The sequence below is a fragment of the Lemur catta genome, chromosome X, assembly GCF_020740605.2.
Source record: "Lemur catta isolate mLemCat1 chromosome X, mLemCat1.pri, whole genome shotgun sequence".
NCBI classification, from domain to species: domain Eukaryota; kingdom Metazoa; phylum Chordata; class Mammalia; order Primates; family Lemuridae; genus Lemur; species Lemur catta.
The window spans coordinates 14,218,964-14,235,951 of NC_059155.1; the positions used below are offsets into that span (position 1 = coordinate 14,218,964).

The following is a 16,988-nucleotide window of genomic DNA, read 5'->3' on the forward strand; positions in this document are numbered from 1 at the left end:
TTTCACAAAACCAAAACACCACTTTGAGTAAAACATGTACATTGTTACAAAGCCATTAACAGGCATAGCCTCCCAATCAGCCACAATAACCATGAGTGGCAAGAATCTGGGTCACAATCCGCTGTCCAATCCTGAGTGCCCTCTTTTCATCATCCTCTTAGTCTCTGGTTCTAGTCTCTTCTAAGTTCCACGTTGGTCCTAAGTATTGCAGAGAATCTCTCATCTCTATGTGTTTATCATACCTATCTCCTATCACCAACACTTAATCTCTCTTAACCTGGAGAACAGCAATCTCTACTTCTGCAGCCCCTCAATGTTGACATACTATTGGTGATAAAGGATTTCTGCTTTTAATGGAGAAAGACTAATTAATGAAGTTGTTGCTTCTCTTTTTGCTAATAATAACATTGATCTTTTATCAAGCCTTGCTATGTCTCAAGCACCTACGTCCATTTCGTTCTCACACCTCTACACTCATTTTACAGGTGAATAATTGATATAAGGTCATATCCAAAGTTTTCCAGCTAGGGCTGTCTGGCTCCAGAGCTGAGCTTTTTGTCCGCTGCACTAGCCTGCCTCTCTTGTTTGATATCAACACTCTTGGGACTGCCCAGGCTGGTGTGTAGGAGACAGGTTTCCTCCCTTGGTGGCAAACAATGATTCATTCTCATGACTTAGAGGAGGCAAATCTAGCTTGTGGGGGAACCATTTACAAGCTTATCGCCTTGGGAAACTCAAATAGATTCTCTCCCTGTTGTCCTCTCTGTACTTTTATTTCAAATTATTCTTATAGTAGCTAGTAGCAGAATCAAAGGAATAATTGTGTGCTGATTGGGGGCTGAGGCTTAAATGTGTTTAACTCTTTTTTTTGTCTACTAACTTGTAGGTTGCACCTGAATGCATCAACTTAACTGAAAATATTTTTTTTAAATCTCATTTTAGTTAAGAATTTCAACTTTGTTCACTAAACCATTTGCCTCCAACATGGAGATCAACAGATTAACCCGAAGTTTATTTTCAAGATATAACTTTTAAAAGGAACTTTGGCCTGGAAATCCAAAGGCCTAGGTCCCAACTCTGGAGTTGCCACTTATTAGCATGTAATGTTAGGCAAATCCACTTAACCTTGGTGAACCTTAGTTCTTTATCTGTAAAATAAGAATAATGATACCTTCCCTGCTTAATGCACAGATTCTATAGTAGGGAACTTGTTATTAGAAAGTGCTTTGTAAGTCTCAAAGTGCTCTACAAGGATAAGATATTAGGCAAGATGAAACAAAATGCTCAAAAGCTCAACAGTGGAAAGGAGATGTTCATCAGGGCCCCACACAAGGGGTTCACCAAGGGTTGAATGATGGGCAAAGTTGTGGCTCTCACAATTGGTTTCTTATCTTAGCTTTAGGGGTACCAGTCCAAACTGGGTCTCCAGCTGGATCCATGATGATCTTCAACCCTCTGATCTCCAGGAAACCAATCTTGGTTCTCATCTAAACTGAGTACTTCACTCCGAGAGGGGAAATAGCATGAAGATTAGGTGACCCCTTGACACTAGAGAAGCCAGGGACCTGGGTAATGCTAATTGGGTAAGCAGACTAAAAAGTAGAGAATTGATTGTATGCCACTTCCTTGGTTACAAGCACAGAGATGTTGCAATGGAATGAGAGACAGGAGGAAAGGTAGATGTGGATTGTGTATGAAGTTATAGGCACCCCAACTCGTGAAAGTCAATCCCAATTCCAACAGAAATTATCTTCTGCACAGCCTAGACAGTGCCCAGGACGGAGTGAGCATTCACTCAATATAATGTGATGGTGATGGTGAGTGTCCTTGGTCTCTTTCTTTTCTCCTTGGCTATAGGGTTTTGAGAGATATGTGCAGATGCAAGCTACCAGTGCCCAGAAAGAAGATTGAAGGGGCTGGTGCCGGCACCTTCTCCCCGCCCTCGCGACCCCCACTCCCACCCCCCATCCCCTGACCCACACAGTCAGGCTTAGGAGACTGGAAGGGTTTCACTTCCGCCTGGCTGCAGGAACCACAAGTTACAGACTAGGTCGGAATTGGAATAATCACAGTCAAATACACCCAGATGCTCTCACACACCCAGACGCGCGCGCATCCCGGGGCCATGGGGCGCACGTGAGCCCACACCCCGCGCACCGAGCCCTGCCTCTCGCCAGAGCATCCTCAGCAGCTGCCACAGAAGCAGCCTCCTCCTCTTCCTCCTCCTCCTAACGCCGCCGCCCCCGCTGTGATCTCCCATTCCCTCTCATCCTCCTTCCTCCTCCAGTTCCTGCTCCTCCTCCCATCCTCGGCTCCTCCTGCCCAGCGGCGAAGGGCAAAACCCTCGGCAGCGGCTCCCCTTCGCTCGGGCCACGAAGAGGCTGGAACAGGTCTGTGCTCGGGGCGCTTTGTTGCGGGCTGCTGGAGCTCCCATGGCTCCAAGAGCCGCCGGGAGGGTACGGGGCGGACGGGAGGGTAGATTATTTCTCAGTTTTCAGTCTTGCTCTATGAATAGATGGGGGAGGGGGCGATAGGGTGGGAAGGCAGCTGGGTCCCTCTGCCAATTCGCCGTCCCTCTTGGTTCATGGCGAGGGAGCGCTGAAGCTGCCCCGACTCCTGCCCCCGCCCACCCCTAGAGCTCTCTTTCTTTGCGGCCCCACTCCCTGCATCCACTACCCAGGGCTGAGCTTTCTCTTGTTCTGGGAGCTCAGTGATGGGGGCGGGGAGAGATGGATGGAGTTGATCCAGCCGGGCACCTGGGTGCATGGGGCTTTGTTACACACAACAAAAACCAGTCCTCACCAGCTTCCAGCTCCGGGCTAGGCTGCAGTCTGCCAGTGGTGTGAGGTGTGGGCCGGGCAGACTAGGGAAGTGAGAGAATGTGAGGGGGCACTCCCTGTGTGTTACTGGGCACACAGGAATGCAGTGTTGTGTGTTGGGGAGATGGTTTGGGTTTTGCGTAAGATTCACTGTGAGTTGGAGTGGTGTGTGTGTGTGTGTGTGTGTGTGTGTGTGTGTGTGTGTGTGCGCGCGCGCGCGCGCCATGGGGCTGGGCTACTCTTGGCAGTATATGTCCTTGGGTCTCATCCCATGCCAAGTCAGACTGCAGCAACACGCAGGTGGATCAGGTCCAACCTGTTCTGCCCACATTGGAAGGGTAATGATGGTTTCAAAGTGATGGAAATCCCCCCAACTGGGGCTGTTGCTTAGTACTTTCTGAATGTGAAATTTCGAGCCAGGTTGACCAAGCCTTACTAGACATGGTTATTGTTTTCCCAAAGATGCCCAACTTTCTTAGCAGGTTTTCCTCTTTCAGCCAATGAGGATGCAAAGCTCCCACAGTGATCTCTGCAGTGCCTTCCCTCAATCCTCTTTAATTAGTGGATCCTCATGTCATGTCTTCCTTACTGCAGAGAAGTTAGTGGTGTGCTAGGATGTAGCTGTGTGTTTGGAGAAAAAAGAGTAAACCAAAGGCACCTATGTATTAGCCATGAATTTGCTTTAGGGGTGTTTTTATTTTTCCTTGAACTATAAGGTGTGAACTGGTATGGTCATTTTTGTTTTTAATCAAAAAAATCAATAAAAATGAACAAAACTACTAAAACTTCTCTTTGAAATTTTTATTTGTGGTTTTAATAAAGCATTGTTTTTCAGGGTCCAAAAATATACAGTTAAGGACAGTGATTAATGAAACAGCTGACATCTATTGCATACCTTCTATGTGTTAGTAGCAATGTTAGGTATTAAAAGTATAGAAATGAATAAAACATCATCTCAGCTCTCAGGGATTGCACAGTCTAGTAGGCAAGATAGAGCGTGTAAACAGACAATTAGAGTAGAGCATGACTAGGGTCAGGCAGGGTACTGTGGAAGCATGGGGGAGGGTGCTTCACTGGGAAGGGGTTTGTGATCAAGAAAGGCTTCACGGGCAAGGTGACATTTGAGTCTAGTCTTGAAGAATTAATTCACCAGGTTGCTAAGTGGAGAATGGTGTCCTAAGTTGAAGGAACAGCATGTATGAAGGCAGAAAGGTCATAGTTAAGTAAGACTGCAGTGAGTCTTTGGAAGTGTGACGGTTAAATTCTCAACAAACTCAGAATGAGTCTCTCTGGACTGGAATGACAATTAATGGTAAATAAAAAAAAAAAAGCCAGTATTGCAGATAGATAAGGATCAGAATACATCTCTATCTTAAGAAACGTCTGGCTCATTTATTAGTATTAGTGTGTTTTGCTTTAAGCAAATCTGATATATGTAATTTTGAGTCTGCAAAGCAAATGAACTAAATGGACAGTATTCACATTGCAGAATTTGTTGCTTTAAAAAGGATTCATAATCAGACCATCTTAATTAACAGTGCCTCTCTGACCTTTACAGTGAATTTTTTAAAATAAAAAATCATTTATACAGAATTTTTCACATAGCCAATGCATGGGTAAAGACACGTATACCTGCATTACATTTACTTTTTACACCAAAAGTTACCAATTTCAATGCAGGCATTTTCCCTCATGCTGTGGATGTTTAATAAATAGTAAAAGAAAAGATGAAAATTATAGTAATAAATTTAAATCCATTGGCTGTGATCTTTTATCATTCAAATTGTATATAAAATACAAATTAATGAGGACAGGCTCTTCAGGGACTCTTACATTTTAGGTACTTTTAGTAGTGTCACTGGTAATTAACAATAGCACAAGATTTCTGTGCTGCATGTTGGTATTGAAATGGATATATAATGACTACTCTAATACTCATGCAATTAAGCCAGAACAGGGGCACATTCTGAGGCTCCTATTTTGTTGTGTTGGTGCTGATTGCATACATAGGCTGATGAATGGCACTGGGAGTGAGACTAAGAGATTGATGATTTCTCCTGGAAGAGCCTGGTGGGCACAAAATTATGCTAGTTAAGGGTGTGAGCTCTGAGAATGTGGATCAGCATCCTGAGTACCTCCCCCCTTAAATGAAGACCAAAAATAACACTGAGTTCTATTTGAAAGGAATATCGGCAGAAGTGGGTGGGCTTGAATTGACTTCCTTCCTAGTCTAGCCAATGCCCTGTTGCAGAGGAGATGATGGCCTAGGGTCTTTTGGGTGCATCAAGGTCCTTTGTTCACTGGATGTCAATACCTGATGTTATCAGGCAATATCTATGAGATACATCCCCTACAGCTTGGGCTAGAATGGAATTGATCTATCTGCTGTACTGATACTCAGATCAGTCTAGTGGCTAGATCAGTGCTTCCCGATGTGGGTTCCTAAAAAGACTAGTTCCACAGAATGTTAGTCTCTCTCTCTCTCTCTCTCTCTCTCTCTCTCTCTCTCTCTCTCTCTCGTCTCGCGCGCGCGCGCACACACACACATGCATACACACACAGTTTTGTGGCCAAGTTAAGTTTGGGAAATTCTTGCTTAAACAGAAACGGTTTGTTTTCTACAGGGCTTCTAAAAACCTTTACTAGGTTAATGTACATTGTGACGCTCCAGGAGAATAAAATATGCAACATTTCTCAGATGTATTTGCCCACAAAACCCAGTGCTCCAACAAGCATTTGGCTGGACTGGTGTTGAGAGAAACATTTTGTGGGCAATGCTGGGCAAGAGCACTCTCTGCCGAGCTTGGAGTTCAAAGGTGGATGGCATCTTGCTGGGTAAAGTTGGATGACTGGCTTTGCCCCTCCAGGCTTTCCTTCCTTCCCCCATCTGTAAAGTGAGGCTGATAATAATCATGCCTCTTACTGTGATGGTGTGATGACAACTAAGATAATATCTCTGCAAGTACTTTGAGCTCCCTGGAAGAAAGGCTCTATCTAAACTCAAGGTTATTATGAAAGGGAAGTGAAAAATTAAGGCAATTATCCTGATAATTTAGGTCCCAATCCTGTTTTTCTGCTGACTTATTGGGCAGACTGCCTCAGTTCTCTCCTCTGCTTTGACTGCAAAGACCTATCCTCATTCAACCTTGGGTGACTCAGTTCTCTAGGTTTATTTCCTTTCACATCCTGAAAATTTCAGTGTGGCCTTTAATTTCCTGGTCCAGAGGTATCATCAGTACAGCCTTCAGAAAAAGCCCATCAATCTGAACACACTCTATTGACCAGAGAACCCTGGAGGTGGGAATTAAGTTTAGTTGGAAAGTTGCTTTTATCCTTCAGACCACTATCATTCAGAAGCAGTTCTAAAGGACCATCTTGGAAGCTAGCTGTTGCAGGGTTCATCTCCAGTGGCCCCAATGCCCAATCTGGGCTGGAGTCCTGTTTGTAAGAGAGGATTCTTGAACATCAATTTCAGAGGTCCATTTCGGGAAGCTGAGACCATCTTTAGGGAAATTTAAAGGTAAAGGAAATAGCACTCATGTGACTATTGACCCTTCTTGGTTCCCTTGACTCCTATTAATTCCCTGGACCACTTTGCAAACTTCCTTGAAAGGAGAATGGAGCTCTTGTGAATTAATGGCTAATAATTGCAAACTGGCTTTGGGGTAGAGACTGATATGGAGGCATCTGAGTTCCTGGTTCTAGAGTGCTCTATACACAGATTAGGTCTTGTTTGCATGAATGCAGCAAGCTCCAGTTACAGTAGGAAAGATTTCTGTTAGCCACAAGAGAGAACTGTGTGACTTGAAGACTGTGTGATGCTAGAAAGTGAGAGTGAAGTCATTCTCTGCTCTGGAGAGCTTAGGAGATACCTGTCCTGTAGGGCAGATTCATAGAATGGTAGAGCTGCAAGTGCCTCTAGAAGTTCCTCTGGTGCAAACCTTCTGTTTGGATGAGAAAAATGAGAATCAGAGAAGTGAAGTGAGTAGCCTAAGGTCACACAGCTACCACATGACAGAATAGAAGTCACTGTAACAGCTAAAACTCAGACCTGTCATCTCCTAGTGCTCCTCTGTTAGACCTAGCCCTCTTCTTGTGTAGTTTGGGGGAGCGTGGGTTGGGTGGTTGAGTGGGACTTGGAGGTCATGTCCAGCCCTGAGGTGTGTGGCCTCTCACATGGCAACTTTAACAGAGGGACAGGCTTCTGGTAGAGCCCTAAAAGACCATGTTTCTCTCTCTTCCTCTCCATTCCTCTTGAGTGTACAATTGTCTGACTTACAAAGCCAAGCAGCCATTTGAAAACCTGAGGACTGGGTGGGTGTTCTGCCCTAAATTCTGAGTGAATGATTCAGTCACCGTAGTCTCTCTACCTTGGTGGTTGTTAATTAACCTTTTTGTGGGCCAACGGCCTCCTAGAAAGTCTGATGAAAGCTATTGATGCACTCCCCAGAGCCTTCATCCACTAACATGTGCATGTAATTTCAGGGCTGTGTAGGGCCACAGCTCCTGCTCTGCTTGCAGTTGGTGTTGGTACACAGCCTAGTGTCACTGGGAGATGCTTCCTAAATACAAAAGGTTCCCAGAGGTGAAATTGTCAACCTTAATTTGGAGGGGATTGGAAATACTGGAATGAGCCTTGTGCCAAATAGACTGGTGGAGGGGGAGTTAGAGTGGAATTTCTTTAGGATTAAAGATTGAGATTGAATTCTGAACTTGAGGTAAAAACAGAAAAGGAATTTAAATAAGCTAATCATTGTCCCTTCCCCCAACCTTATGAACCAAAGTGGGCGGGGGGGTGGGGGGTGGGGAGAAGGCATGGTGGGAAGACTGGTGGGAGATTTGGGAGGATGGGAGAGGGGGGTCAGTCCAGAAAGGGTGGCAATCATGCTATATTTGAGTGAAATAAAAACGCTTCCAAAAGAACGGGACAACTCTTCCATCTCTCTCCAGCATTTCTTACCCTTGTTTAACCTCTAAATAGCAAAATCTCATGGCTTTGGGTATGAGAAGTTGACTTAGATGCTCAACACCAGGTCCTTGAAAAGGACATCTTTAGAGGCTCAGAGTGGGAGCTGGACATTGTAGGGGAGTGGCACAGCATGCGTCACTTCTTGTTTAAAAAGATTATCTTTATTATTAAAAGAATGCATGCTCATTTGCATTTGTAAAAATAGAAACACGAAGTAGAATGTTCCTTGCCTCTCCAACACTGATTCCTGACCATGTCCACAGTTTGGTATGCATCATATTGTGCATAGTTTTATGGATATTCAGATGCATAAAATAATCAAAGATGTGACGATATACTGTTCTACAACATGCTTTTTACTGAACTATGTATCTGGAGGTCTTGTCCTGGCAGCATATATCTAGCTGTTTCATTCTTTTTAGTAAGTACATAGTATTCCATTATATGATTGTGACATAATTTCTTTAATCCAGCCTTTTGTTGATAAATTTTTATATTATGTCTAATTCTTTTACATTATTAAATATTGGTGCAGCATGCCTCCTTGTACTTGCATCTCTGCATACTATTGTAAGTGTTTTTGTCATATAAATTCACAGTAGTAAAGTTACCGGTTCAAAGAGTTTGGTTTGCACATCTCTGATTTTAATAGAGCCTGCCAAGTTGCCCTCCAGGAAGGCTATAGTGATTTACATTCCCACCAACAATGGCCATTTCTCCACGCTCTTCCTCACCAATTTCAGATATTATTGATCTTTTTAATCTTTGACAATGTGAAGACTGAAAAAAAGTCTCTTTTTTTCCCTTTGCATTTCTTTGAGTACTAATGAGGTCGAACATCTTTTCATATGTTTATTGGCCATCTGTATTTCTTCTTCTGTGCTGCCGTTTCATAGCTTTTGCCTGTTTTCCTCTTGAGTTGTTCTTTTTTGTTTCGATAACTGGGATCTCTTTATATATTTTGGATAGTAACTATTTAACTGTTATCTATATTGAAAATACATTAAGAAGGTTATTATTTGTCTTTTAACTTTGGTTTGGGTGTCTTTTACTGTAGAGAAATGTTTATGATTTTAAAAATCATAATTGTCAATCTATTCCTTTATGATCACACAAACAATGGTATAATTGAACATCCATGCAGTATATATATCCAGTTAGCCCATTATTTTTTAAAGATAAATTCCAGGATTAGATTTGTTCAGTTAATTTTTTTTTAGACATTGCCAAATTGCTTTCTAAAATGTTTATACCAATTTACACTCCAGCCACAGTGTATAAAAGCACATTTTCCCCTCCTCTTGATGTCTTCTGAAAATTCAGCATTTGGTTCTTAAATCAAGAGCTAGGCTGGAATTCATATTTGACACTAGGAAAGGCTGAGAGCAGAAATCCCTAACTGCACATGGAACACATGTAATACATGTTTCACCTTCAATTATTTAAGCAAACATGCTTTTTAATTCATTTCCAGCTACAACTGTGTCGAAAGCATTTTCCAACATCAAATCTCTCTAAATTCACTGTGAAATGAATGGCCATTTAGGGTCATCTCTGCTGACAGCCGCCACAGCAGCAGGCAATAACAGACTAACTTTAGAGCGCCACTTTGTCTTAAGACACTTGGAAAAGAACTACTGCTGCATCTTCACTGACCTTTGAGGTCAGATAGATTGGTTCCAGAATTTTCCAGAGGCTGAGTGATGAGTAGGAATCAGCTTCTCTCAAACTTGGCTTCCTGCAAAGAGGACTAGTTTAAGGTCCTCCCATGAGAAGTTATTCTAACAGAAATAAACAGTGATGTCACCCTCTGCAAAGGGAATAGTGTGCAAACAGGTACAGGTGTAGCTTTTCCCCTTACTCTGCCTGGGCTTGCTTCATTTTCTTGTATCTCTTTTCTGCCAACATCCACATATGGTGGAGGGGATTTTGGTGTTTGCTTTAGGCTAAGTGTAGAGTCTATGGATTAGGAAAAGATGCCAATCTGAGTGGTCATTTTGTGTGGCTAAAGAATGTCTTTTTTCTGAAGAGCACAGTAACAACCTTAAAATCCTTTTGGGGTGGCAGAGCAATGGGGAAGCATGAAAGAAAGAGTGGTGACAGTTATTGGTTGCCAATTTTGCAGATGAACATATCTGGGAAGGATAAATGCTCTAAGAGTTGGACATTGCTAGAAAAGGCTCCTGACATATCTCCTAACACTTGCTAGCTAAAAATTTGGCAAATTCTCGCCTCTAGGGATAGATATGGGCGCCTTTAAAGTGAAGTTTTCTTATCTGTTAGATTTAAGAACGCTCTTTGTACTTATCCATCATTTACTTTACCTAGTGTGGTACTGGCACAGCCCACCTCTGGGATGCTTTTGAGCTGTCAGAAGATGGGTGGGTTATTGTCCCCAAAGGAATAATTTGGATTACTTGAACTATTGACAATTATGAGTTGTGGTTTCCCACTTACCTCAAAATCTTGGTATTTGGCAAATGGCTTTAGATCCTATCTAATATTTGTGTTTTTTTCCTTTTAAGTGTTAGCACTAGAGTGAGGATAGTTCCTAGAGGAACTATGGCCAGATGAGAAAATTATTAATCTTTGCTGCCTTGAAAAAATAGTTTTAGTTGTTATGCTAATAACTGTCCTATTTTAAAGCTGGGGTATCTCTTCTTCAATTCTGAATAATTTAAAACAGAAACATCAAAGCCACAAATATGGTCTGTACCCATAAATAATATGATACATTTCTCCTTTATTATGGTCATAAGAGGAAAGGCCATCTTTTCTTTTTAAAACTATGCTTGGTGCTTTCAGCAGAACTGGGGATTCTCATGGGTTTTTCCCCTATTGAATTATTCTGCAAAGGTAGCATTGCTTTTGAACTCTGATTAGAACCAGGAGGGTACATCTGTCACCATATTTAATCTAAAAAGGAAAATCTCATTAAGGAAGAGACAAAAAGAGTTGGCAAATGGAGCTTACAATGAATTGGGAGGCAGAAGTCCTGAGTTCCAGTTCTGGTTTTGCTAATAATTAACTGTATGACCTTGAACAAGTGTTTAAGTGTCCCTGTGTTACAGCAAGTGTTACAGCGAGTGGTCCCGAGGACAAACCGAGCGGCACATGGAGAGTCGGAGAATCAAGGTTTATTCGCCGGCGGGCTCGGAGGGGTCTCACCACCCAATTCTGAGCCCCGTCTACCCAATTTTTCCCATTTTTATTAAGTTGGGGTGATCCAAGGGGTGGGGTCTCAGGTGATTAATGCCCACCAGGTAATAGGTTTAGTGTTATGCTGATGTGCCAGGTAATAGGTTTAGTGTTATGCTGATGTTAGGTGTGTTAGGTTAGTATTATGCTAATGTGCCAGGTGTTAGGTTAGTATTATGCTGATGTGGGTCTTCCGTGAGGGGTGGGGGTCTCAGGTGGCTGCTGTGCTAAGTAATAGATGGGGGTTTTCCTTATCCCCCAGCCTCAGATTCCTCACATATAAAATGAGGGCATAGTTAGGAATAGATGACCCATATTATAGTTCCTTCAATTTAAACAAATCATTCTCATCTCCAAAGTCAAATCTTGCTTTGGGACAGAATCATTTGGGGGTACTTTAAAAAAATATATTGGAGGACCCACCTTAACCAACTGAATCTGAAACTCCAAGAGTAGACCTAGGAAATCTATTTGTTAACTAGGTTCTTAGGTGATTTGGCAGAAGACTAGAAACCCTTCCCAAGGTAAGTTTTAGGAGGCAAGATCTAATGTGTTTCTGGCCTAAGGGAATGACACCATTTTCTAAAGTGAGGAAGTCCAGGTTCACCCAGTAGCCCTGGCTTAGAAATCTGTGAGATGAGACTGTACTTGAGGGGAGGCCAGCTTTTGACTTAGTTCCCTGGGGTTGGTTTCTGCAGAGGTGAGTGGAGAGCAGAGTGTTCGTTTTAATAAAAGCAACTGTGGATGAACAAACTGACCAGTCATTCAATCATGAGCATATTTCATGTCTTTTGGCACAATACTTGCAGTAGAAGCGTTACTGACAAAGGACAAAGTGATTTCCATAACTCTTTCTTAGACCATTTTGGCCCAAGCTTTCCTTTGAATCCCTTTTCAAGTTTCTATTCCTTCTTTGACTTTTTCAACTCTTGCTTCTGTTCTCTTCATTAAAATCACTGTGTTGTGGTAGGTTTCTCCTGCTTGCAACACTCTAGTTTTTTATGCTACCCTACCCTCACTACACTTTAAATACCTTCTCCCTATTCTTCACCCCCTCCCTTGATTGCATCACTGATTCTGTTTGCTTCAGCCATAGGCACTCTCTCAATACCACCTTGCCCTCTAAATGCCAAAAGGAAAGGAGTTAGCACAAACATACACTCATTTGCCCCACTACTTCCTTGTGTCTCTTCAGCCCTTCACTTCATTATGGGGAAGTTGGAGCTAGGGAAATGCTTCTCCAAGGCAAACTTTCCAAGACAGTAAGTCTTCCTGTTTATATACAACTTACATTTATGAAGCATCTGCTGTGTGCCAGGTATGCATTACTTTCTTTGCATGTGTTTTCTCATTTAATCACCTCCACAACTCTATTAGATCAGAATGATTAGCATTTCCATCTTACAGAGGAGGATACTGAGGCTCAGAGCAGCTAAATGATTTGCGCAAGTTCATTCAGCTGGCGAGTAGCAAAGTGAATCTGCCTGTCTGGTCCTGGGGCTTGAATGGTAAAGAGTATTCTCCTATTAAGGGCTGCCCATGGTAATAAGACTGTGTTACACCAGAGCGTAATGTATTAAGCAATAGATTTTCTTGCGTGTGACCTGTCTGGGCCTTGAAGTAACTTTAAACACCAGGAAAGAAAGGTGGAGGGGGGCTTCATTTTAATGGCCGTGAAATGTTGCCAGAGTTATTATGTATCATCATAGGGGTGGGGCTAGATTAGTTTGATTCTTGAGAACTGATAGCTGAGTAAACCTGTAAATATTGGCATTGAGAGATGAATTCCTGAAACCTCTGTGACTATTGTTAGTTTCACAGATCATGGGAATGTGAAACATACTTTTGTTTTCCTCCTCCTACTCCCATCAGGAGGCTGGTGCCAAGGGTACAGACAACCTCTGGGAGGTAGAGAGTGACTTCCTGGATGCTCTCAGCTGAAAGGGACTGGGTGGGGAGAGACAGGGGGAGAGCCCAGAGTAGGGTGAATAGGGTGAATAACAGTCTTGTTAGATTGGATTCTTGGGTTTCAGCTCACTAGAGTTCTTGTTTGATTCTTCATTATCAAACCTGCAGCTTGCAGCGAGCAGTATTTGGCATTCACCAACACAGACTTATTGAACCAGGATTGATATGATTTAAACTTATGAGCACAACAAAACCATGCACTGCAATTTCCAGAATATACCTACAGGATCAAGTCCATCCTCAAACCCTAACCTAATGCCCCTTTTGAAGGAGCCCAACTTTTCACCTTGACTATAGTGTAGGACATAGAGCAATTTAACATTGCTGCACAGAAACAGACCATATGTTTTCTTTCTCTTCGCTCTTTCTTAGAAAGATCTTGTACAGGCTAGAATTTCTCTAAAAATCTCCTTCCAGTTAGAGCCCTCAGAGGAGGACTTGAACACATTTTCTGCAGTGTCTGTCCTCTTTATTGTCATTTCCAGTCACGAGAGTCAATAGGAATCAAGAAACCAAGCTCTTGTAAGGCCTCCATTGTTTGCTTCATGTCTAATGCCAGACAAGTCACTCTGCCTCTCTAGGCCTCAGTTCTTTCATCTTTAATGATCCTGATTCTCCCTTCTCCATGGAGATATTGGAGCAATCACATCACTAAAACAGACTACTTTGAAAGGGAAGTGATCCAAGGTATACGAACTTGGGTGTCTTCATGTTTTCCCTGGCAAAAGAGATGTTTTTGGGGAAAAAAGAGGGTAGGGTAAAGGTTAAAGGGATCATTTGCTCAAGTTGAAATCTCCACTCTATCTTCTACTAGCTATGTAGTCTTGGAAAGTTTCTTAACCACCTAACTGTCTTGGCTCTGGAGAATGGAAAGAGTAATATTAGTACCTACCTCTCAGAGTCGTAGTGAGGAATCAAAGAGATAATCTATGTCCTCCCCATACATAGTGCTCATTTATGCACTGCCATTTATAGCAGTTATTTTTTATTTATATTATGAACTCATGAAGCTCCACGGAGAGGATTGAGTCCTGGCTCAGACACTATGGACAGTCACTTAGCCTCGCTAAACCTCAGTTTCTTCACCTGTGTGGTGGGGAAAATAGTAGTAGCTACCTCTTAGGGTTCCTTAGGGAATAAACAAGATAATTTCTGCAAAGTTCTCAAGATACCACCTGGGACATAGATGTGCTTAATAAGGTATTGCTATTATCAGTAAGTTGCCATCCTCAGTGACCCTGTAGGTCCTTTGGCCTCTGGCTTTTCAGTGTCTGGGCCACCTTTCAGCCTAGCTTACACCCCAGCAGAGAGTTCTGATTCCTATGAGATATATATTGTTTGAGCTAAGCAGAGGAGATGACCTTTTTGCCTGGGGAGCTCCTAAGAGTGAGAGAGCTTCTTGCAGAAGCACTGCACAATGTCACACGGGCTGCTTCTAGAGAGCAGCTGATTCCCTGGGCTCAAAAATGGTTCACACAGTGACAAAAGCAGGGACAAATAAGACCCTGCTTAGCAACTCTCACAGGAGACTGGTCCCATGCGGTATAAAGTTTTGTCAGTGTCCCCTTCCTACCTCCCCCATCAGCCCCACCAGCCATGTATTCCCTTCTGGCATTCCTCCAAGACAACCAGCCAGAGGGCCCTTTATCTCCTCCCTAAGTATAATATTAATAATATGTCAAATAAGGCAACTAGATGCTGCCATAGTGACAATTCCTCCCTGATCAATAGAGCTGGGAATTGAGCCCTGGTGACAGGGCCTGCCTTGAGAGGGGACACTTCCCAAGGTATCACCTGGCTCAGCCTGGTGACCGAGCAACCTGCCCTGCCCACTACTGGCTGTGTACCAGTCTCTGTGCCTTTCTCTGTACATTAATCCTCATCTTTGGGGCCCCAAAGTGATAATTTTAGTCAAATTCTGCCTTCATTGGATTCCCCAATGTCTCTGCCTTAGTTCAGGCTCTCATTATTTCTTGCCTGAACTATTTAATATTATTATTGCTCCTTCTTTTAATGCTAGAACAGTAATAATGACTAACATTTATTGAGTACTTATTATGTGCTAGGCGCTGTGCTAAGAATTTACATGTATGATTTTATTTAATGGTCACAACAACCCTATGAGGTAGGCACTATTATTCCCACTTTACAGAAGAGGAATAATAACAGCAGTTAATATTTTTGGAGTGTTTACCATGTTCTAGGCACTATACTAAGTCCCTTATACATATTTTCTCATTTAATCTTCATAATAACTTTATGAGGTAGGCATTATTATTACTACTGGAGATATCTGAAGGCCTTGAGTAGTAAGGTGCCAGATGGGAACCCAGACTCCTATGGAATATTCAGATAAGTTATATGACTCAGAAGGACTTTGGATATACTTTGACAAATCCTTTCTCACCATCTCTTTCTATTTCCCCACCAGGTGCTTGGGTACTGTAGACATTGCTCATTCTGAATCTTGCTAGGTCCCTGACTATGGCTGGAGGTAGGAGGGCCATGTCACCCTTAACTGCTCGCAGCTGAGGAGGAGTGGTGCATCCTGCCCACCCTCGGTTATTTTGGGAATGGATGGGACCAGGGTAGGATAAAGGCATGGTGGGAGTTACCAAATAAAGGTCACACTTCTTAGCCTGGAGTTTTAGGTTTTCAACTATATCCCTATAAGTGGTTACAATGTACATTTCCAATAGTATCTACCCTGTAGTAGGTATAGTCCAGACCCTATACTCCAGCCACACTGGGCTACCCTCATCTGCAGAACACATCTTTCACACAAATTTCTGTGCCTTTGTTTATGGTGTTTTCCTACTGGGTCTTCTCCAAAAATCCTTCTCAGACCATCTCTTTTTTATTTCATTCTTTTATTCATTCATCCTTTCATCCCAAGGATACATGTTGATCATCTACTATACACTAGGTTCTGTGCTAGGCATTTAAAATGTGATTATAAGCAAAACAGACATAAGCCCTGTCCTTATTAAGCTCACAGTCTAGCAGAGAAGGCAGACATTTAACAAATAAACCCAGACATGTTGTAATTCGTGCTGTGAAGGAAAAGAGCGAGGTGGTATGAGAGACAATAACAAGTGAGACTTCGTTGAGATTGGGGGAAAGCATGAATAAAGGCCTTTCTTGGGGGAAATAACATTTGAGCTGAAGCCTCAAAGATAAATAAATACTAACAAAGAGAGTTCTGTGTAGAGATCTTGAGGTGAGTGCTTGCCATATTCAAGCAACTAGAAGAGACAGTGAACCAGGGAGAAAGTAATGCTCAATGAAGCTGGAGACCATGCAGGGCCTTGCAGGCCGCAGTAATGGGCTCTGTCTTTATGCTGAGTATAGTGGGAAGCCACTGAAGTATTTAAGTGTAGAATCAAAATAATGTAATTTATATTTTTAAAATATTACTTTGGCTACTCTATAAAATTGACCTGGAGAGTGGCAAGAAGAGAAAGAGGGGTAAGTTAGGAGGCCGTGACAGTAGTCCAGGATGAGAGATGCTGGTGCCTAGACTAGGGGTGGCAGTGGCCACAGAAAGAAGAACAGATTCATGATATGTTTTTGAGCTAGAACCAAAAGGGCTTGCTGATAGCCTGGATATGGGGACTGAGAGGAAAGAGGAAGCAAGGAAGACGTCCATGTTTCTGGCTTGAGCAACATGATGGATGTCCATTTCTGGGCACAGGGAAGTATCCTGAAGCAGATTGAGAGTTGAGCTCTTCTCCTCAGCCACACTTGGTCTACAATGCTCGTTTAGCATATATCCTATATGATTTCGTTTTGATGATAGTTAACACAAGCACTGTTGTCTTCCTAGGTAGATTTCGAACTCCTTAAGGACACTGCCTATGTTTCACTCATCTCCATTCCCCTAAAGTACCCAAGACATGATATATTGCATACTGACTGATTAATATTCCATACATACTGATTGATTAATTAAGGGAAGGAGTTCCTTTCTATTTCAACTTTTACTCATCTCACGAAGGCATGGGACGTGACTCTGGATTAAACCTTTTTATAAA

The 16,988-nt window shown here is 42.6% G+C and overlaps 1 protein-coding gene across 1 annotated transcript in view; it reads left to right on the plus strand.

The window, feature by feature from the left end:
* The first annotated feature begins 2,020 nt into the window (after nucleotides 1-2,020).
* Nucleotides 2,021-16,988, plus strand: part of PAK3 (p21 (RAC1) activated kinase 3) — a 242,455-nt gene continuing 227,487 nt past the window's right edge. The window contains exon 1 of the mRNA XM_045538818.1: nucleotides 2,021-2,390. The gene's annotated coding sequence lies outside the window, so the exon portion shown is untranslated. The remainder of the gene's footprint in view (nucleotides 2,391-16,988) is intronic.